Genomic DNA, 22,841 nt, shown 5'->3' on the forward strand with positions numbered 1-22,841 from the left:
AAGCCGAAAGGCATTCAGGAAGAAGACAGCAGAATGTCGGACGAACGAACGGTAACTCCCAGACTTTTCTTCCTGTGGTGCGAGACCACATGGCTCACAGGATCGCTCCTTCTCCGGGAGCAGGGAAGAAGAACCGAGGTGGACGCACCAAGTTATCCGAGGAACGGATCCAAAGACACAACCCTGTCACCCCCCAGACGGCTGGGCGTCTTCATTAGGGAGGTGCAGACCTTGGCCTGATCTCTGAGGGAAAGGATAGAAGCCCCAGACGTGAAAGCATGTGCCCGTGGGTTCTCATCCAGCCCCGGTGCTGGAGGAAATAAACCAGACGAGGGCAGCCGGGCCTTTTAAGCGTGTGTCACAGCACACCTGTCTTTTAACACGGTTCTCCGGGGAGGACGTACTGGGAACCTCGGAGGCATGGCGCGCATCCCAGCTGCGGCCATCCTGCCCGGCAGACGTGAGGTAGAGAGTTCCCCCGAATTGTTTCCTCCGTGCTGAGTTGTGGCTTTCTCACACTGGGGAAGTGTATTATTTGGGTTGCCGCGTGCTGACCGCAGACTTCCGGCCGCACCGCTTGCGCCACGAGGAGAGTGGCTCGTGGTCGTACTTCCCACGGAGGCTTGCTGTGGTTCCCGGGGAGGAGGCGGCCGCCAACGCCCCCGGCACAGGGCTGGAGACGAGCCGCCTCTGCCGGGTGAGCGGTCCAGGCCCAGATTCGTGTGGCCGAGTGTGGTTACCTTATCTAGCTGGCATCCTCTGGGCGGCTAATGATGCGTGAACACAGCACGGTAGGAAAAACAGTCTGCAGAGAAGACAGCCAGCTCCTCCCCAGGCCACAGAAGGACCGGGCCGGTACCCAGGCGGCTCAGCCTAAACCCGTGAACAAGGACGGGTTAGCAGGTGAGCAGAAAGGTTCTAGTGAAGAGTGATACAGGCTGCTTTCACAAAGCTCTATAACCTCAGGCCAATGACTCAACATCCCTAAGGTTCATTTGCCACATTTACAAATGGTGATCCTAATAATATCTGTCTCGCAGGGTGGTTGAAGGAATCACGTGGGACAGTTTATATTTAAGAAGGTTATATTATAAACAGTATCTTTACAGTTAAATAGGAAAACCTCAAGTCTAGTTTAAAAAGAAAAAAATAAAGCATACTTACTGGCTCCCATAAGCTGTTAAGTTCTGGAGTGCATCTGGCTTCAGGCGTGGCTGGATCCAGTTACTCATATTATTTCTTCCAGATGCTTGCTCGCTCTTAGATTCTCTGTCTCGGTCTCTTCATCGCTCTCTCAATCTGTTTCTCCCTACTCCTCTCCCTACTTTCTTCTCATTCTTGCTTTTTAACTCTTGTTTTGGGCTTCCTCAGTGTTGGCTTTATTCTCAGGCGGTGTGTTTCACACGCCATGAGAAAGATGGCCCCTCGCAGTTCCAGACAAAATAGTCTATACAGAGGAAGTGAGACTTCTATACATCCCATTTCGTGGAGGGACTCTGGTTGGATCTGGAGGTTGCCCCTTGCTTGTCCCAATTGCTACAAAACAGGCATGGAAAACTCTGATTGGCCAGGCTTAGTCATGTGCTCTCTCCTATACAGAGAGATGGGGAAGGGGCAACTTTAGGCTTTTTTTACAGATGGACCCACCGGAATCCTGTAGGGTGGATAAAGAACAATTCTCTCCAGACACAACCTCTGTTCACAAAAATGGCTCAAATCTCCGTAAGCAGGTCTACGTAATTACTATGGGTCTCTCTTATCTCTTCGTATCAAAACCTGCTCATCCTGGACGTTGTTCCCTTTTCTTTAGCTGTCACTTTGGAAAAGAATTGGATGTAGATTGGCCTCTAATCCTGTTATAGAAAGAGCTTCTACCAGAAGCCAGAGACCTGCGTTCTAATCCAGGTTTTGCCACTCCAGTGGCTTAGTGACTTCGCTCTGATTAGTTTGGCCTCCCTGTGAAGTTTCTCCAGCTATCGCGTACATGAGAGTTGCGATGGGTTATCTCCCAGACCCCTTCCAACTCACAGGCCTGTGTTTCTACAGTTTCATCCTTGTTACAGTCACATTTTAGCAGAGACTTCCTGAAATGGCAATGATTTGATGCAACGAGCGAAATGTTAATAAAGATCTTTGGACCAGAGAAAGCAGGAACCTCCTTCCAAGCCTCCTAAGCATCTTTCCACAGGGGCAGGCACCTGATCGTGGTAGAGGGACCCCCCTTATCTACGGTTTTGCATTCCACGGTTTCCGTTACCCACCGTCAGCCACAGGCGGAGGCGGATGATCCTCCTGATAAATCATCAGAAGGTCTGTAGTAGCATAAGGCTAGGTCACAACACCAACGTCATTCATCTTATTTCATCTTGTCACAGGGCACTTGATCATCTCGTGTCATCACGAGAAGGGAGAGGACGGTACACTCACATGTGGAGAGAGAACGACCCCATCCCCGTCTCTTTTATTACAGTGTATTGTCTTAATTTTTCTGTTTTCCTCTTGTTAATGTCTTCCTGTGCCTAATTTACATATTAAACTTTATCTCAGGTGTATACATATAGGAAAAACCTTAGTATACATAGGGTTCAGGTCTGTCTGTAGTTTCGGGCATCCACTGGGGGGACTTGGCACATATATCCCCCAGGTAAGGGGGGACTACTGTATTTTGAATTTGCTGTTCAAGGCAGTGGAAGGCGTGACTTACTTGCCTTGTGTCAACACAGCGGTGGAAAACGAGGCTCGATGAACAAAGCATACTCTGACCAGATTTGGGGCCTTCCACGTCTCTTGCCCTCCTTTGGAATAGTCCTTCCGGGGCCTCCCACTGGGATTTGTCCTGGGGCTACTTCACAAAGCTCCAGCCTCCAAAGTGTTCCTACTCGGCAAAGCTCCACCAAGATTTCCCTACCCGCGTTCCCACCCCTTTCAAGGCCTACACCCTCCTCAGTGGCAGACGCTACATTCAGTACACGAGTCACTTGTACCTCACTCATGAGTCAGAAAAGTTACCCTCCGAAACAATATACATGTGCTTCTCAGGGGTCTTGTGAAGACGATGCCCTGACACGAAGGAGTGAGTCCAGTGGGGGAAGCCAGGACCCGTGATGGGTGAGAAGGGAGTTGGCATGGAAGCTGGGAGCTCATTCTCAGGCAATCCGTATTTATTATTTTATACATTGCTTCTTCCAAACAATATTGGAGGCCACGTATGACTCTAAAAAAAAAGACAGGTGTAAAACTATCTAAATTAAAGAAGGGAAAACATACAGGTCAAGCCCCTAGACTAATATATTTATTAGGAGTATAAAGTTCACCCTGAACTTCTTGGGAGGCATGGCAAGATGAAACATGGCGGACCAAACTACGTTCCACCAGGTAAAAGGAAAAACATTAGATCTTTGTTATAAATTAGCAGAGGGCCTCATCTGAGTGACTTTAAAAACAGTAGAAACATGAGGCGCCTGGGTGGCTCAGTCGGTTGAGCGTCCGACTTCGGCTCAGGTCACGATCTCGCAGTCCGTGAGTTCGAGCCCCGCGTCGGGCTCTGGGCTGATGGCTCAGAGCCTGGAGCCGGCTTCCGATTCTGTGTCTCCCTCTCTCTCTGACCCTCCCCCGTTCATGCTCTGTCTCTCTCTGTCTCAAAAATAAATAAACTTAAAAACAGTAGAAACAATGGCAAAGACTGCTCGTTACACAGATGCAGGTACGTCCTTCACATCGGCTTTGGGTCTTTGAGGAAAGATAATGATACAGGGCTCCCTGGTTCTCCCAGGTAACCCTGTCTGTACAGCACAAGTGAAGTGGAGATTCATCAGTTGTTGTAGGCGACCAAAGTTGTTGATGTAAGTCTCCTCCCTGATTTGAAGCATAGAGATTTGAGTGATCACCAAATCCCGTCTCGTCCCGTAACGCTCTCAAACCAGTACATTCCTCTTTTTCACCATCGGCCTTATGATCAGCTCTCCCTGGAACTGATTTGTCTCCAACCTTTGCAACCATTGCAACCCCTGCAAGATGTGAATATGACATTGCCACTTCAGGGCCTTCATCCGTGGGCAGGACATGAAGGTCCTAGCCTGGCCTTCCGGACCTTCTGTGATCCGGCCTCCTGTCTATGCTGCCAGGTTCGTCTCCCTTTCTCCTGTACCCTTCTTTTACTTCTCTGTTTTCTAGAATATGCTGAGCTCTTCCAGATGCCCTGCAGTCTTTGTCTGCCCGTTCTTTCTCACCCTTCAGATCCCAGCCTCAGCACCCTCTCTTGCCCAAATCCTTCTTCAGCCTCTCAAGACAACCCTCTGTCCGTGTTTGTTCTTCTCACGTCTGAAACCGCCTTGAAGTCACCCACTTACCCACCTGCTTGCTCTACTGGGCTAGAGCCATCCCTGCTTCTCGACTTCCCAGCCGTGGGAATCCGGAACAACTCATTTCATGCCCCTGTGCCTCGGTTTCCTCATCTGTAAAATAGGACTTAGGATAGTGCCTGCTTCATAAAGGTATTGGGAGGACTAAATGAGAAATTTCACCCAAAGCACTTACACTGTGGCAAACACATAGTAAGTATGAATAACAATAATTATAATCCTGAATAGGTTATTGTATTAGGATAGAGATTTGATCGGGCTTATTCACCGTGTTATTCCCATAGCCAGCCCAACGTCTGGCACAGAATAGTTGGTCCGTGAACCCTTGTCGGATGAAAGAATGAATGAATGAGCGTTGAATTATCTGGCTCTGTCACGTGCACAGTTCCGTCTGCATTTTACCTGGGTCTGCACAGACCAAAAAAACCAACTCTATACGCACCTCCCCCTGTTTGTTTGCGCTGGTGTTTTTACCATTTACTCTGTTAGGAGAAGGATTCCATTTTACAAAGAAGGGAGGAGGGGGGGACCCTGTTTCCAAAGGCCTGTTTGTTCTCATTATTAATTTTCCTCTCCTCTTCCAAGTAGAGTTTGAATGATTTTGAATGTGCACTCATCTGGAACAGCACCCTCGTTCTCTCGTTTCATGCCTGGCTGCAATTAAAGTCACAAGCAAAATTTGAAAATACAACTTTATTATAGAGCGAAAGAACTGTTGATTCAGGGACTAGCCTGTAATCTCACAACATTACAGAGAGAAAAAAGAGAGAGAGAGAGAGAGAGAGAGAAGAAGAAAGGGGTGGGGGGAGGTGGGGGAAAGGAAAGAAAGAAAAGGAAAGATTACCAAGCCGCCAGCTTCTGGGTTTGGTCTCACCAGCAGAGACTCAAAACTCAAGAATCAATAACTCGGTTAACTTTGCCAGTTTCCAACTCAACTGTTAGAATTGGAAAACTGCCCAATGCTCCGAAAGGAATTAAGGGTTTACGAGAACATCCCCACCTCCTTTGCTAAGGAAGTACTCCAGCGATAAAAGGCAAAATAACTGAACGGGGTGGGGCTGGGCAGCCTCCAGTGTCAGATCAGAGAGCTGTGGAATTTCAGAGCTGGAAGAAAGCTCAGAGGTCATCTCCAGGCCATTTCACAGATGAGATAACTGAGACCCAGGGAGGGAAGGAATTTACCCAAGTTCACAGAGTGGGCATGAATCTTGCTTGAAGCATTTCTATCCCGACTTCTTCTTTTGTGTGAAAAATATTTACTGAGAGTCTGTTCGGGGCCAGACATTGTGCCGGGCGTGGGGAGTTCATGGCTAACCCAACGTGACGTGCTCTCTGCCCTAACAGAGTTTACCAGTTACCGTGGTCACCATGGCAGTCAGTCAGCACGTCACCCAACAAATAGGATGCGATAAATGACCAGACCCAAACTCAGTGCGGTGATAGAGAGTGGGTTATCTGGGGTGGTCAGGCAAGGTGGCTGGGGAAGAAGAGGGGACCTTAAGAGGGGACATTCCCAGCTGGGAAAAGAGAGTGAGCTCAAAGACACAGAGACAGGGAAGAGCTTGGCAAATTCAAGAAAACAAAGGGAGAAGAGTGTGGCTGGGGCCCGCCGAGCGATAGGATGTCCGCATCCTGAAAATGGAATCGACTCGCCCTCACACTCCTGACACCAGAGATGCCACTGGCCTTTGGCAGAATGAGGAGGGGCCAGAACCCAACCTCTCACTCCCTCTCCCTGAGAGCGCGGGCACCTGGATTCCCTAGCACTCTCACACCTGTTCACGTCGCTTAGGATAATAGTTTCTGTTCACCAAGGAGAAAACAGTTGGACCAGGCTTCATGCCAGACTCAGTAGTCGGCCACCAAAATCGGGAGACAGCCGCATCAAGGGGAACGTGGCTCTGGTAAGAAAGGTCCGGCGAGGGGGTTGCCGCACACCAAACTGGGGAAGAGCAGAGACTGTCTCGTCAGACACCCTTCCAAAGAGACAGGCTCAAGCTGTCTCCCATCAAACCCTCACTCTGAGCCACATACTAGCGTCCGCTTTCTTGGGTGTGCACACCCACGGGCTTTCCCAGCCAGGGCCCTGATTCCACAGCCCGATTCCGTTATCCTTTCTTCATTAGTGCCCACCAGAGGTGCCCCTGAATGAGAAGCTGATCCTCGGGGGCCCAAGGCCCCGTAGGCTGCCTGCCCACCCCCACCCACCACCCGGTGAACTCAACAGCAGATGACCTCAGCAGAATTAACAAAATGAATAGCACTGTTTTTGTTTAAACACCAATGAGGTGATGTCTGGTTTTTATTAAATATCATAAGTAATTAATTCATACCAGAAACATAAGTATAAACACGGTCGTATTATAAACATTGATCCTTACACAGTCTGTACATCACACCAAGGGCCCCGCTTGGCCACACTCTAGGACCCATGGACATAACTGGCTCCAGGCCTTAGCTGCGCTGAAATCCCAGCAAGTGTTCTGGAAGGTAGGAGAATGGGATATTCCTCTGCTCTACTCTACACAACCATTCTCTCCAAAAAAAAAAAAAAAAAAAAAACCTTGATCCTGTTACTCAACACTGAATAACACCGATGGTGATAATTATATCAATATTTCTGGGCGTGCCTGCCCGGCTCAGTAGGTTGAGTATCCAATTCTTGGTTTCTGTTCAGGTCATGATCTCACAGATTCCCGAGTTCAAGCCCTGTGTTGGGCTGTGTTGCTAACCATACGGAGCCTGCTTGGGATTCTCTCTCCCTCTCCCTCTCTCTCTCTGCCCTTCCCTCACCCACATGCGTGCTCTCTCTCTCTCTCAAAATAAATAAACTTTGAAAAAAAATAATAATATTTCTGCAGCACTTCTTATGTGCCATCCACTAGGGCAGCCACTAGCCTCATGTGGCAACTCACCAGAAATGTGGCTAATCAAGGTCACGATCTCGCGGTCCGTGAGTTCGAGCCCCGCGTCGGGCTCTGGGCTGATGGCTCAGAGCCTGGAGCCTGTTTCCAATTCTGTGTCTCCCTCTCTCTCTGCCCCTCGCCCGTTCATGCTGTCTCTCTCTGTCCCAAAAATAAATAAATGTTGGAAAAAAAATTAAAAAAAAAAAATGTGGCTAATCGAAACTGAGAGGCACTGCAAGCATAAATATTATACGCCAGATTTCAAAGATACAGTATGAAAAAAAGTAAAATACCCCATTAATAATTTTTATATGGATCATGTATTGAAACGATATTTTACATATATTGGATTGGCTGCAATGTACTATTAAAATCGATTTCACCAGTTTTTACTTTTTTAAATGTGGCTGCCAGAAAATCTTATTTACACGGCTCTCATTTTATCTGTAGTGAGGAAGCAACCAGGGGCAAAACACGAGCCATGCGTTATTTCCTTCCAGCTCCGAAGTAACTTGTTCGGGTGATGACCACTATTACACTCATTTCACAAACGATAATTCCGAGACGGAGTAAGTCTGACTCTAATCACTCACGGCCTAGAGATTGTTGGAGTGTTTTGTAGATATGTCCTTCCCTGACTTTTTTCACTAAATTCTGTTTATTCTCAAGGCTTAGAACGATGTCTTCCTCCTCCTTGGAAGTCTTCAAGGGTGATTGGACCCCTAACAGTTGTCTCCTCCCTCTCTCTTCTCCTCTCTCTCTTCCAAATGCTTGACCATAACGCTTCCTGCCTATTCCCCACAATTAGGTGTTTAACTTCCATCTGTCCCGTCCTCTATGCTTACCCTTTCACATTGGTGGGCTTTTTCTTTGCAAAGTAGTATATTCTTATGCTGTTGTTTTTTTGTTTTTTTTCAAGCAACGGGATGTAACCCATTCTTGGTGGGATGTGAAATCAATTTAGTGAGCCATAACAAAACTTTTAAAGAATGAAATAGAAGAAAACAGAACAGGGAAAAAATCAGCATACATGACACAGTGAAATACCGCTCCCTAGTCCATGTGTCCTGGGTCACAAAGCAATTCATATTTCTGACTCTGCAACTCAGTCCAGAAAAGTTTGAGAAACACTATGTGCGTGGTTACGGGCATGGGTTCCAGAGCAGGGCCGCTGAGTTTGAGTTCAGTTCTATCACCAGACATGCGTCGTGAAGTAGGTTCCTACTTCAGTAGGAATGTGATTCATTTGGCCTTATAAGAAGCTGGTGCGTAGTATTTTTAAATGGGTATATAAGCAAAGATACACTATAAATGTTCATTCAGGAATGTGCGTGAGGATTACAAAATTGGTATAAGATTATTGGTAGGGGGAGAAAGTGGTTATGACTAAAAGGCTCTTTCATGGTCCCATGATCTACCCTTTTTTTGAAATTTTTTGAAGGAAAAGTGGGAAGACCATTTCGTTGGCGTTCCTCCATTCTTGTTTTTAAAAGAACAAGCCCCGAGCTCTGCAAATGGCTTGTACTGAAATTTCGTACTGGAATTAAAGACTGCTAAACATGATGGGGGCGGGGAGAGTAAGGATTCTATTCGTGCCTCACGGGGCTGTTGGAAGGATGAATTGAGGGATGCATATAAGAGTGTATGCAGGGGCACCTGGGTGGCTCAGTCCCTTAAGCGTCTGACTTCAGCTCAGGTCATGATCTCACAGTTCATGAGTTCGAGCCCCTCATGGAGCTTTGTGCTGACTGCAAGGGGACTGCTCAGGATCTTCTCTCTCCCTCTCTCTCTGCCCTCCCTTGGTGGTGCATTAGCATAGATAGATGATAGATAGATAGATAGATAGATAGATAGATAGATACATAGATAGATAGATAGATAGTGTATGTAGCCCAGGGACTGGTACACAAAGCTACAGATTGCTTTCTCCCACGAAAATTAATTAACGAATTAATTAAGTGTGGTTAGGACTCCCTTGCTCAAAACCTCCCATGCCTCCTTACTGCCTGCTAGATCCAGCATTAGCATCTAAACCTAGAATTCAGGCCCGCCTCAGTCTGACTCTAAATGACCTCTGCGACTTTGTTGCCCGGGGACCGGGAAAGGCTCACCTGTCAGCCCCGCCGGCTGCCTGCCCTGGACCAAACTTGTCCATTTCTCCCCCTGCTGACACTGCCCTTCTCCTCCACCTAAATTCCCCTCTTGTCTGCTCTCTGCCTGGTCAAAGTCTAGCAGCTTTCAACACCAAACCAAGCCCCCACCCTTAGGCAGAGTCTTCAGCGATCTCTCTCCCAACGTCCTAATCAACTCACTGGTGTCGACTGTTGTCTTAAGTTCAAGAGCCAGCCAAGGCACAGGGTAGGGTGGTTAAAGAAGAGAAAGGCAGAGGAGGAGGAGAACTGTGGACCCGCAAAAGGTGTCCGTGGATCCTCAGAATCACCAGAGGGCTTGTGCAACCTTGGGTTGCCAGGCCCCACCCTCACAGTTCTTGAGTCAGTAGGTGCTGGGGGAGGAAGGATTGAGAATTTGCATTTGGAACAGGCTCCTGGGTGATGCTGATGCTTGTGGGAGGGGAGCCCTCTCCGAGAACCATTGGTGAAGTACCCGAGAACATGGGCTCAGTTAGACGGCCCTAGCCTGACAGTGATTCCACACGGTGCCAACTGCTTTACAAACTCAGGATTCAAATCTTTAAAGTTAATCTCTGTTTTCACCGCGGGGTGTGCTCTGTCATTTTTTTTTTTTAATTTTTTTTTCAACGTTTATTTATTTTTGGGACAGAGAGAGACAGAGCATGAACAGGGGAGGGGCAGAGAGAGAGGGAGACACAGAATCGGAAGCAGGCTCCAGGCTCCGAGCCATCAGCCCAGAGCCTGACGCGGGGCTCAAACTCACGGACCGCGAGATCGTGACCTGGCTGAAGTCAGACGCTTAACCGACTGTGCCACCCAGGTGCCCCTGCTCTGTCATTTTTTAAAACATCCCCCCACTTACATCAAGAACTCCAGAACTATACTGAGTAGGGAAGGAGTCACCCCTCTTCCACGGGCCAGAGCAACTCTGCTCACCAGTTACCATTGGCATTGCTTCTCGTGAACACGCGGGGGCGCCACTGAAGACTGCTTCCACACCACCACTGGCGCTTGGCCCTTAATAACTGGGTCATCCTGACTGGTCCACGCGCCTGCGGAAGCGCACTTGAACCCTTGTTTGGGGCTTCAGTGCTACAGCTTTTTTCCATTCATGGGCACGTACCCAGGCACTTTTCACCGAGGCACAACCACTGTGCTAAGATGGCAGGGTCCAAGGGAGTTCAGATCGTCAATCGACCACTATGCCAAAACCGCCTCACCTCTGTGAATTCTCAACCCTTTGAGTTGAACTCAATCATTCCTCTGATTCTCCTCAGGGTAACTATTTTAGGGACTCCGTTGCCCTGTCCCGTCATTGGTAAGGCCACCCTGAACAGCCCAGATCTCTCTAAAAGAGATTGGGGAACCATTTCCACAAAACTGGCCAGTTCTCTCCAGGCAGCAGCTTTACATAACAAAGGAGGGGAGCCGCTCTTGGTAAACCACTCAAAAGAACAAAAAGGTGTTCTTTCTTCTCTTTTCCAAGACAATGCAAGCCTATTTATGCTTTTCATTTGCACCTTAAGAGAGGCTTTTCAAGGGCCTTTATCCTGACCTCCAGAGACTCTGAGCCGGAGCCACTTTCTGTTTAACTTTTGCTTCGTCAAACACTAAACCCACCTCCAGTGCGGGCCTCTACTGTCAGTCTGCACATCGTAGGCTAGTAGGTCATAACAACGACTTAGTGGATTGCACTTCTTCTCTTCTTTACTGAATTAAAGTGAAAAGTAAAGGAGTATTTGCATGTATTCAAGAAAGAATCGATACAGGGAACTTTTGTTTCCCTTGTATCCACAGACATGTCTCTACTGGATCACAATTGTAACTGAATTTAAGGGGGAAGAAAAGTCCAAAGATCTGAGTCCACTTCTCTCTGCAAAACGTCTACTTTGTTACTGAAACACTTTCCTCTTTTCATTCTTTTGCCTAAACTCTTGGAAGCCTAGTTTGACCCCCTCTTCCCCTTTAAGAGACTGGGCTCCAAACTCCCAGAAGATCCTGCGAGTGTCCGTAAACACATTTGCCAGTGTGGTTTTGCAGGGATCTAAGTACTCCAGGACGCCTCCTCCTTCACCCATCCACCTTTTAGAGATCTTGAGCTCCTTGAGGGCAAAGACTGTATCTCTGTCTCTACTGCACCCCCAGTGCTCGCGCGCGGCATTGGCACAGTCAATATTTGCCGAGTGTCCCAACCTGCCCCCTTGACCTGTTGCCTTTGACACATTTCAGGTACCTTATGTCACAGTTGATAGAAACTCTTCCCCAATCTTGTGTTTGGAACTTTGGGTGTTTTGGGGGCGCCTGGGTGGCTCAGTTGGTTAAGCGTCCGACTTTGGCTCAGGTCATGATCTCATGGTTTGTGAGTTCGAGCCCTGTGTCGGGCTCTGTGCTGACAGCTCAGAGCCTGGAACCTGCTTCAGATTCTGTGCCTCCCCCTCTCTGCCCCTCCCCTGCTCATGCTCTGTCTTTCTCTGTCTCTCAATGATAAATAAGCAGTTAAAAAAAAAAAAAGGAACTTTGGGTATTTTTATAGCTCTTCTGTTTCTCTTAGTAGATTTTAAACCCCTTGGGGGCAGAGAACATCTCTTATTCTTTGTATCCTGAGTCCTTAGAGAAAACTGAATGTAAAGGCATGTGCACTTCTAATCCCAGTCTGTGGGTGGAAGGTTCTGTTGAGCAGAGGACAGGAGATTAGGCATGCCTGACTTGCCGTCTTTAATTATACCTCAACTGGTTCCAGAAAGTAAGGGTGCTCAACAGGATATATTCAATAAACCAGATTACATACATTAGAAGCCAATTAGAACTTCTAAGAATTTTAACTGGAAGAGCGTCATATGCATAAAGATTCAGTTATGAGTGTTGACCAAAACGTTTCTTTAAATAAAAAGAGAAAAAAAAATTAGAAACAGGCCAAAGTTCAACAATCTTACATTGGTTGAATAAATTATGAGACATCTACAAGACCAAAGATGTGCATGATAGAATGTAAGAAGTCAAAGGAGGACTGATCTCAAATAGTATATACGGTATTGATTTCATTTTGCAAAATACACGTGTATACGAATGGGGGCAGGAGGAGGAAGAAAATCCACCAGAACGTGAACGTGGTTCTCTCCAGATGTGACTGACTGATTTTTACTAATTTTATGTTTGTGTCCTGTATTTTCTACATTTTCTAAACATGAATGCATATTCCTTTCGTGAAAGGGTAGGGTAAGGATTTGGTTTTGTGTTACGGAGGTAAACCAAAAGACAGAAAACCAAGAGGATTAGGCGCTAAGAATGAGGCTTATTCGAAAAATGAATCCATAAAAGCTCCAACAGGCAAGTCACAAGTTCGGCTCTGAGCTTGCTAGCAATTGACATAAAAAGAGAGATGAGATCAGCCACATAGCTCCCACTGTCGAGGGGAAAAACTGTGCTCTTCCTGAGCACATACATATCTATCAGTTTCCCCTTTGAAGCCCTCTGAGGATGTTGTGCAATGTAATTAATAACATCGTATCATCCAGAGTCTCCTAGAGTTGGCCTACAATCGAGAAGACTCTAAATTAGATTACCACAGTGCCCTGCCCTTATTCCGAGGATGGCCGTGGGGCAAGGTGTTTAATTCCTCACTGAGTATCTCTACTTACTAGAGGTGATTAATCACTTCATATCTAAATGACTGGTGGTTATTAATAGCCACAGTGAGTAAAAATGGTTATTAATCCATCCTAGCCTCCAGCTGGCTTCTCTGAATTAGTGCCCCCCTCCACAAAATTGCCAGAGGCACCTTTCCAGAGGAGTGGTCTCCTCCATTGCGCAAGGCAACGGGGCTAAGAGGAAACTCAGTGACTCACCTACGCTCCCACCTTGACCTCATCCATGAGTGCAGAGGCAAGAAACCAGAAAGACTTCATTGTTAAGAAATTATCTCCTCTCTAAAACCCAAAGTACCCAGTAAGACCAAGCTAAAGGGCCTTTTTCTTCACAGCCAGAGCTCTTGGAACAGATATGTGGAGAAAAGGAAAAGAACAGCCAAAGAAATGGGGGTAGACTCCAAGAAAGTTCCCCAGTCTGGGATTCCCAAGGCCTTCTCCATTGGAGGCATTCGGGCTCAGGGTCTTTGACTGTCTATGACAGCAGCCTGTAAAGGTGCCCGGCACGATGCTAGGTGCTAAGGTACACGAAAGAACGTGCACAGGTGAGAGGGTTTCTGAACTGGGCAGGCCGATCACCTCAGTATCATAGGTTAGAGAGGGCAGAAGCAACTAAAGGAGATAAAGAGATCCTGACCCACTCCTAAGCATCAGGGAAGGCCTCCTGGCAGAGGTGATATCTGAACTGGGAGTGGAAGCATCAGTATGGCTTTGCAGAACTGAGAAAAAGGTAAGGGGCATTCCAAGGAAGCCAAGGTACACCGTCTTCTGGGAAACTCCCATCATCTCCTATCACCAGGGCATAAAGTTCAGGATGGGATGGAGACAAGGCAGGAGAAGCCAGGTCACGGGGGGCCACGGATGGAGCCCCCGGCCTGGGTTTGTGTGCGTGTAACAACCATGTAGAATAACTGAGCTGCACTTTCTTCTTAGATCCAGAAGTACATTAAAATTTTTTTAACGTTCATTTATTTTTGAGAGAGAGAGAGAGAGGGAGAGAGAGCGAGCGTGCACGTGCACACAAGTGGGGGAGGGGCAGAGAGAGAGGGAGACACAGAATCTGAAGCAGGCTCCAGGCTCTGAGCTGTCAGCACAGAGCCCAATGCGGGGCTTGAACCCATGAACCTTGAGATGCTGACCTGAGCCAAAGTCAGTTGCTTAACCGACTGCGCCACCCAGGCGCCCCAGATCCAGAAGCACTTTAGACAGCAATTGCTCTGAAAAAATGTACTACTGTTTTCGTCAAACAACTAATTTAGTAACAGTTTTCCCCAAGTCCTGTTCTTTTTTCTTTCTGAAATGTTTTATTTTTTATAATTTTTTTAAAGTTTATTTATTTTTTTTTGAGAGAGAGGCAGAGACAGAGCAAGCAGAGGAGGGCCAGAGAGAGGGAGAGATGGAATCCCAATTAGGCTCTGAGCTGTCAGCAGAAAGCCCAACGCGGGGCTTGAACTCACAAACCGTGAGCTCATGACCTGAGCTGAGATCAAGTGGGACTCGGGGTACCTGGGTGGCTCAGTCAGTTAAGCGTCTGACTTCGGCTCAGGTCACGATCTCATGGTTCGTGGGTTCGAGCCCCATGTCGGGCTCCGTGCTGACAACTCAGAGCCTGGAGCCTGCTTCGGATTCTGTGTCTCCCTCTCTCTCTGCCCGCCCCCTGCTTGTGCTCTGTCTCTCTCTGTCTCTCAAAAATAAATAAATGTGAAAAAAATTGTTTTTAATAAAAAATAAATAAATTAACAAGAATTATTTCATACCATTTACTAGCCAGTCAGAATTCAGCTATCCCTAATTGTCTCGAAAGTGTCTTTTTATAATCGGTTCATCTGCAAATACACTAGATTGTTATGTCCCTTCCATCTCATAGTCTAAAATAGATCCCTTATCCCTCTTTTTTTCATGCCCTTGACTTTCCGTAGAAACAAAACCAAACAAACAAGAATAAAACAAAGTCAGCTGTCCTACCTTTCTGGGATTCGCTGATTGCCTCCAAAGCCTAGAGCACTTGAATTTGGGCCTCTATCCCCCTTGGTTGGCTCTGGGGGCGTCGATCAGCCTTTCTGGGCAATAATACGTCATACCTTGGTCGTGTGTTTCACACGTTGCACCTCTTCAGGAGTTACCACATCCTGTTCTTAAGAAAGACTGGTTGTTCTAAGAAAGATTGGTGCTTTTTCATCATTACCTGGAGTATCTCACTTAATCTTTCCAGCAACTCAGAGAGGTGTTCCATAATTAGTCCCATTTTATAGTTGAGAAAACTGAGGCATCAAACAATTACAGGCTTTGCCCAAGTACACACACCTAGTAAGTAGGTCTCTGACCTGGAAGCCGTAGATGTGCCTTAAAAACTGCCAAGTTAGCCGTTTCGGTCTGCCACTCTCGAAGGACTCCGTGTCTTAGGCAGGAGATCGATCCTGCCGTCTCTTCCGCAGGCTTGCTGGCAAACCTTCCCAGGCTGAAGAGCCCACTTCGTCCTGACGAGAGGGTTTTATAAAAGGCCTGGTGGAGAGAACGCTTCTCTTCCTTTCACTTAGCTGTAGTTAACAGAGAACAGATATTTTGCTCCATCAGATAAGATATGTGTATGTACGTATACATCTATGTATAAATATAGCTATACATACAGTGAATCCTCATTTCTCATGCATTCTGTATTTGTCCTGTCACCTGCTTGCTAAAATTTATTTGCAACCACAAATTCAATACGAGGCAGCCCTTTTGCACCAACACGCGCAGAGCGGCAAAAATTTTGAGTCTCCGTAATGCATGTTGCACGTTCCCAGCTGAGGTCAAGGAAGGTGACCCTCTGCCTTCTTGTTTCAGCTTTCATACTCTAAACAAGTGTCCTTTTCACAGTCTACTTAGCACCACGTTTTCCACATTTTTGTGCTTTTCGATGGCGATTTTGCTGTTTACAGTGGCCTGCGAGGAGAGCGCTAAAGTGCTCTCTGGTATTCCTAAGCATAAGGCCGTGGCGTGCCTTTGAAGAAAATATGTGTGTTAGATAAATGTCGTTCAGACGTGAGTTATAGTGTTCTTGGTCACAAGTTCAATTTAATGAATCAACAATATATATTAAGTAAGATGTCTTTAAGCAGAAACACACATAAAACAAAACTATGTGTTGATCGCTTAACAAAATGTTACAGCCAAGGCTCGCAGGAACAGAGCCCTGTAGTTCCCTTAGGGGCAATGATTCGCTATTCACTAATTCAGTGTTTGCTATGACTTTATAGAGCAAAAGTACCCCGAATAGCGAGAATTGGCTCTATATACATATACACTCACCTTAAGGTTATTCTTTTTTTAGTTCTACAAAATCTGATTGTGTTTTCAAATTAAATATTTTGAAAAAGTTTTTTTTTTTTTTTTTTAAATGCCACGAGGGCGGGGGGAGATGCACGGAGCACCTGATGAAGAGTAGGAGTTTAAAAATATATGGATCAGATTTTATTTTCTCTGCTCCAATCAATTCGGGATAAACTTTTCCACTGAAGCGTATCCTAATACTGCTGACTTCCGAGGCAAGCTGGCTTTGGGGAATAGGTTCAAATCTGCTCCCAATTTAATGTTACTCAGTGCTGAAGTATTTATAACTTTGTTTTGCTGAATCATTATAAAGTATCTGAGTGAAAGAAAATGAATCAATTTCTGAAGTTTTTATGCCTCCAGGGTTGGGGGGCGGATTAAACTAGCAGAACTTTCTTTTATTATAATTAGTTCTCAGCCTTCATCAGAGTCTGTAGCCCTTAAGATCAGTAATTTCATATTGATCCTGGGTTTTCTCTTTAATAATGCAAGTTGGGTTCCATTTGAGAATTCTCAATGTTCTCTGTGTCTTGTTGCTAAAGGATAGTGAAAAAATGAAATGAGATGAAATGAAAAAAAAATCTATTTTATGATTATGCACATACACACCACATACACCAAACAAAAACCACCCCAAACTTTTCAAATTGTTTGTTTGAAAAGCATCGGTAAATTCTGTCCAGTTGACTGCCCACGGTCATTTTAACCTCACACTATTTTTAAACTTTCAGCTGTATGTAGAAGATGAGATTCAGAACTTTCAGCTAGAAAACATTGCTTGGATTTTAAGGGTTGCAGGTGTGGCTTTGGGTTTTAAAGAACTATTCTTCCGACCATGGTTTTCATCAAAGTCCCTCTCTACGTTTTTGTAAACATGTTTAATAAGAAAAAATTTAAATAGCAAAAACAATATAAAAGATTGCTCTAAATATGGAAACACTGGGATGACTGTTATGTTTTAAAGGCTCTTGCTTACGAAAACACGAATTAAAAAGTCCACACTGTGTATTTTAGGGTAGGGTAGCACTTCTTTACTGCTTTCTAAAAAAAACACACTTGTTTTTTCACTATCTTTTAGCACTAAGAATGGAAGAAGATAGGTTTTCTTTTGGTTTTACATTGGTTTGATACAACCATAATCTTCGTTTTTGAAAGTGATTTGAAAACAAGAAAGGGACCCAGATCTGAGCTTCCTGAGAGCTTAGTCCCTTCTCTTACTGGCTATGCAACTGGGGCACGTCACTGGGCTTCTGTGGCTCTTCTGCAACACGGAGCCCGGCCACCTACCACACAGCCTTCATTCACGTCCAGCCATCTCCCGGGGCATCAGAACATAGTGCTCTGTACAAGTTGGCTATTGTCCCTAAGAGTCGCACCCTCCAATAATCATATTTACAAGAGGGGAGCTGTTCTCACATTGGGAATAAAATGGCCAATTATACTTTAACCGGTGTTTATTTTTAAATGTCCAAAGCATGTAACTAAGGAACAAATAGAGGAATTTTCCACCTGAAGTCCTTGTTTACCAAATATCTATCCCTGGGCAATTACAGGTTTGTCTGTTTGTTTGTTTGTTTGTTTGTTTGTTTGTTTGTTTGTTTTGAGAGAGAGAGAGAGCAAGCAGGGGAGCAGAGAGAGGGGGAGAGACAGAGAATCCCAAGCAGGCTCTGCACTGTCAGTATGGAGCCCTCTGTAACCTCAAACTCACTAATTGTGAGATGATGACCTGAGCTGAAACCCAGAGTCAGACACTTAACTTACTCAGCCACCCAAGAGCCCATCTTTTTTTTTTTTTTTTTTTTTAATGTTTATTTTTGAGAGAAAGGTTGAGAGTAGGGAGGGGCAGAGAGAGAGAGGGAACACAAGGTCTGAAGCGGGCTCTGTGCTGACAGCAGACTGGACTCATGGACCACGAGATACGACCTGAGCCAAAGTTGGAAGCTCAACCAACTGAGCCACCCAGGTGCCCCTATCTTTTTTTTAAAGAGAGGTGAGGCAAGAGAAAAAAGAGGAATGCCCTCAAAGAAAGGCAGTTTGGTGTAAGTTTTCTGAATAAAAAGAAGAATGGCCGCCCTGAACCGTGATTGTTTTCCTGTGGCCACCAAAGCCACAGATTAGGTATCCATGAAACTCCCACTTCTTTTTTTTTTTTTTTCAAGTTTATTTATTTATTTTGAGAGAGAAACAGAGCGTGCACCCACGAGCAAGTGGGGGAGGGGCAGAGAGAGGGGGAGAGAGAGAGAATCCCAAGGAGGCTCCGCTCTGTCAGCACAGAGCCAGCCACGGGGCTCGAACCCACACACCACAAGATTATCACCTGAGCTGAGATCAAGAGTCGAAAGCTTAACCGACTAAGCCACCCACCTGCCCCGAAACTCCCATTTCTATGACCTGATTCTTCCTCATGAATCCTTTCTTAGTTACAAGAAGAGACAAAATGTCCTTCTCAGTTCTCCCCCTTGGACTTTCCAATAAAGAACATTTATTTTAAAAACAAAAAAGCAACATGGGGAACGATGGCCAAATCCACGGCCATTACACTTTTTCCTTAAGGTAGAACTTTTTTCAGGCAGCAGTGTGCTTAGCCTTGGGGGCTGATCTATGATTGGTCTAAGCCAGTCATGACTATCCCATTTTCTCTTTGCCACTCATTCATCCAAGGCAATGCTTCTCAACCCAGTCAAGTTTACATACACACACTCATATCCCCATAGGACATTGGCAGTTCCTGGAGACATTTTCGGGTCGTCATACCTGGAAATACGTTACCGGCATCTAGTGGGTAGAGGTCAGGGATGCTGATAAGCATCCTTCAATGCCCAGGATGGCCCCCTGACAAGAGAGAATTAATCTGGCCCAAAATGTTGATAGGGCTGAGCTTGAGAAACACTGGTCTAGGAGTTGACAGATGGCACAGTTCTGTTAATGAAATGTGACTGGAAGTAGGGCAACGTCTAGGAAATAATTTTCCTGCAGGAAAGGAGGGAATTGTTTTGCCCCCTTCACCTTCTTTTCTCTTTGGAATGAGGGGGTGTGGGGATGTGATGCTTGGAACTGCTGCAACTATCTTGGGACCATGAGGAGAGATATCACCAACATGCTGAGGATCTTTGAGCCACTGTCTCCAGACTTCTTATTGTATGAGAAAATGCTTAATTGCCTCTGTTTTAAAACTACTATTACGGGCGCCTGGGTGGCGCAGTCGGTTAAGCGTCCAACTTCAGCCAGGTCACGATCTCGCGGTCTGTGAGTTCGAGCCCCGCGTCAGGCTCTGGGCTGATGGCTCGGAGCCTGGAGCCTGTTTCCGATGCTGTGTCTCCCTCTCTCTCTGCCCCTCCCCCGTTCATGCTCTGTTTCTCTCTGTCCCAAAAATAAATAAAAAACGTTGAAAAAAAAATTAAAAAAAAAAAAAACTACTATTAGTTGGCATTTTTGTTCCTTGTAATCAAAAACATCATAGTTATTACACCTACAATGACATATAATTTTTCCCTGAAAGGTCCACGTTAGGTTAACTAGAAAGCAGCAAAACTTTTCTAGGTTTCAGACATGGCTCAGTGAACTGGGCTCAGTCCCTAGCTAAATGTCTCGCTTGTTGCACAAAGCCCCTCTTAGCAAAAGAATGTCGTGGCATGCCGCTGAAGAATGACACATGACTCCATGCTGTGTATCTTCAGACTAACTCGTGGAGACCAAAAATTGCGAAGCCGTCCTGTCCTAGTTTAAATTCAAGCTCTGCCACCGAGTCGATGTGTGATCCTGGGTTAGTTTACTTCTCTGTTTCTTTGTCTGTAAAATGGGGATGAGAGTCCTCAGAGGCTAAATGAGCTGTCACATGTAAAAATTGCTTAGAACGGTGGCTGGCACCTTTAAGCCCTGTGTTCACATCCTTGTTATTAAGTGTGACATCTGAGAATACCAAGGGTCTGCTCAACCATTTTCACATCCGCAGCTCACCTGATTGCGTGACTAGTCTTCAAAGTTGAAGCTGACAGCCGACTGGGCATTAACTGCGAGCTACTGATAGGGGAGTAGATTAGCCACACTCTGTCCCGTCTTGCTGAATTCCACCCCAGGTGGCTTGTGCAGAACACCCCCCCCCCCCCGGGACAACCGTAGCATGATGCTAGGAGATCCATTGCGGGTATATCACCTGCTGGCAGAAGTGCTCATTGTAAGAGACGTGTGTCCTTGTCTTGCGGTATTAATAACCCCCTCGCTCTGTAAGGTGTGGACTCAGATGGTTCATCTAGTACTTCCACGCTTCTGGTTCGTAATCGTTCTTTTTTAAAAAATTTTTTTTCAACGTTTTTATTTATTTTTGGGACAGAGAGAGACAGAGCATGAACGGGAGAGGGTCAGAGAGAGAGGGAGACTCAGAATCGGAAACAGGCTCCAGGCTCCGAGCCATCAGCCCAGAGCCTGACGCGGGGCTCGAACTCACGGACCGCGAGATCGTGACCTGGCTGAAGTCGGACGCTTAACCGACTGCGCCACCCAGGCGCCCCGTCGTAATCGTTCTTAATTCAGTCAAGCCAATACCGGGACACCATTACGTTTTGCTTCCACGTATGCCTGGACAGAGTGACCTTCCGCAGAGCCTTGCTGCCTTCCTCTCTGCCGTGAAAACCTCGTCTGGTGTCCAAACGTCTGCATAATGGGACTTGGGCACGAAGCAGGCTGGAATTTGAACTGAGCCCTGTGGCTAAGTCTCCGGGTGACCTCAAGCAGGCTACTTTACCTCGCTATATTTCATCATCCTTCAAAGGGGGCTGGGGCGCCTGGGTGACTCAGTTAAGTGTCTGACCCTTGATTTCGACTCAGGTCATGATCTCACGGTTTGCGGGCACAGAGAGCCTGCTGGGGATTCTCTCTCTCCCTCGCTCCCGGCCCCGGCCCCGCCCCCGCCCCCGCTCGCACACAGTCTCTCTTTCTCTCTCTCAAAATAAATGGGTGAACTTAAAAGTATGGGGCTCATGAGGCCCCCTTTTACAGAAATGCTGTGCGTAAGCTACCAGTAAAAGTCTCTAGCGTGGCTCATGAGCTAACGCAGGTGCTTGATAAATGGTTGCCAGTGGTAGTAATTCCATTTGGTTCTCTCCAATCAAATACTTAGTAACCAAATCAGTCTTGTAGCATATTTGAGGACGCGTTGCAAGTTGATTGCACTGAACTGTGCTGGACCTCAGCCACACGTGAGGCTCCCTTTTCATAAATACTTGAGTAACTTTAGCCCAAGAAGGCAAAGAAACAGCAATAGAAGCCAGGAGGAGTTCGCCAAGAATCCACATGAACTGTGTGTTCGAAGTGGTGCTCCTACAGTCCTAGAGCGTAAATCTTAACCTCTGCAGGTCTGTTCTTTTTTGTAGACTCCAAGCCCTACAGCTTGACAACCACTTGAACCGGTTGCCGGGTCTCCCTAGGCACAAGTAGTTCTGGGCGCACTGAGGCTTCCTGCCTTGTGTAAATGTTCCAGAGCGTGGCACCAACATGTCTATTTTCAGCCTTCCTGGAAGGAACCAGACCCTGTCTTCATCTGCCCCTTCTGTGCCCTAGGCTAACCGGTTACTTACGTGCCCTAACCTTGAGACAAAAGCGTCAGCACGGGACATGATGCTCAAATTATTCCTTTACATCCTGTGGTCCTTCCAGTGATGCTCCAAGTAAGTGGTGTTTGTAGCCCCGAGGAGCCCACAGGGTGACTTGGATGGTACACAGATCATCTTTTTGCACAGGGTCCATGCAAATCTTCTCTGTGTCATTCCAGTTTTAGTATACGTGATGCTGACGTGAGCACGATAATCTTTTGGATGTAGAGTTTCTTTTAAACTAAATTTTGACTGTTTAAAGTGAAACACTAATCAGAGGATTGCAAATGGATTTTTTTTTTTATGGTGAGTTCATTTTAAGTACAATGTCATTTTAAGAACCTTCTTCGTAGCTAGAAGAGCTATGTAATTTATTCAGTTATTATATCGGAGCTACCTTAACCTCCGTGCTCCTCTGCTCTATTGATATATTCGCTTTAAGTTCTTAATTGTTGAAATGAGGTTCCAAAGCAACAGAATTAGGACTCGGGAGATCTGGCATTGGCCCAGGAATCTCTGTATTTACTCCAGCCAATGCTGACGCGGGTTTCTGGAGACTATCTCTTAGATCCTCAAAGTTGGATGATGTCTGCAACCACCTCCAGCTGGACAGGGTGGCAACAAATGTCACTTACTGAGCAAAAAGTGTGCTGGACACTGAATGAGGCACGTCTATTGGTAATTGTATCCAATCCTCTCTCCCAATAGCGTTATTTTCCCCATTTCTCCAGAGATGGGGAAACTGAGGCTGACTCTTGCACAAAGTCCTGGATCTTCATGTGGCTGGGTTAAGATTCAAGCCCAGATCTGTGTATCTCCAAAGCCCATGCTGTTAATTTCCATAACGTAATCCTTGGAAAATGTGGCTAACAATTCCTGTTCTTCTTTCCTCTTACGG

At 46.3% G+C, this 22,841-nt stretch overlaps 1 long non-coding RNA gene and 1 other non-coding gene across 2 annotated transcripts in view; one reads left to right on the plus strand and one right to left on the minus strand.

Annotated features, from left to right (window-relative positions):
- LOC121016751 (uncharacterized) overlaps nt 1-22,012 on the plus strand; it is a 109,625-nt gene extending 87,613 nt beyond the window's left edge. Inside the window, exon 3 of the long non-coding RNA XR_005784426.1 lies at nt 21,912-22,012. This is a non-coding gene — a long non-coding RNA (uncharacterized LOC121016751). The remainder of the gene's footprint in view (nt 1-21,911) is intronic.
- Nucleotides 22,013-22,043: 31 nt separating this feature from the next.
- LOC121016910 (U6 spliceosomal RNA) lies at nt 22,044-22,152 on the minus strand. Its single transcript, XR_005784525.1, has one exon. It is a non-coding gene; the product is annotated as a U6 spliceosomal RNA (small nuclear RNA).
- Between the last annotated feature and the right edge of the window lie 689 nt (nt 22,153-22,841).

Source organism: Herpailurus yagouaroundi, unplaced genomic scaffold (assembly GCF_014898765.1).
Source record: "Herpailurus yagouaroundi ecotype Mexico unplaced genomic scaffold, PumYag 213, whole genome shotgun sequence".
Taxonomy (NCBI): domain Eukaryota; kingdom Metazoa; phylum Chordata; class Mammalia; order Carnivora; family Felidae; genus Herpailurus; species Herpailurus yagouaroundi.